General features: G+C 31.1%; 1 protein-coding gene across 1 annotated transcript in view; it reads left to right on the top strand.

The window, feature by feature from the left end:
• The window catches only part of LOC119590634, a gene marked incomplete at its 5' end in the record, with an annotated part of 133,180 nt that overhangs the window by 13,525 nt on the left and 119,385 nt on the right, over nucleotides 1-270 (top strand).

The raw sequence follows: 270 nt of genomic DNA, 5'->3' as shown, positions 1-270 counted from the left end.
GAGCGAACAATTTTTTCTAATACAAATAGGTCCACACAGGTAATCTCGGTAATACATATAGGTTGTTTGAATTATGTAAGCATCATTTCTCTGTACACAATAAAAACAAAAACTACGAAGGAGCTTAAACTGTGAGATAAAATTATATCTATGCAAACAAATAGAAAAAGACACATTCCAATATGCAATATTTTCATATACACTAATATTTTCCTGGAAACCTCCACAAGCAATACCGAAATTATTACCACAAATACAGTATCAGCACTG

The sequence above is a fragment of the Penaeus monodon genome, chromosome 27, assembly GCF_015228065.2.
Source record: "Penaeus monodon isolate SGIC_2016 chromosome 27, NSTDA_Pmon_1, whole genome shotgun sequence".
NCBI lineage: Eukaryota > Metazoa > Arthropoda > Malacostraca > Decapoda > Penaeidae > Penaeus > Penaeus monodon.
Note: the sequence above shows the minus strand (reverse complement) of the source record. Positions and strands in the feature narration are given on the sequence as shown.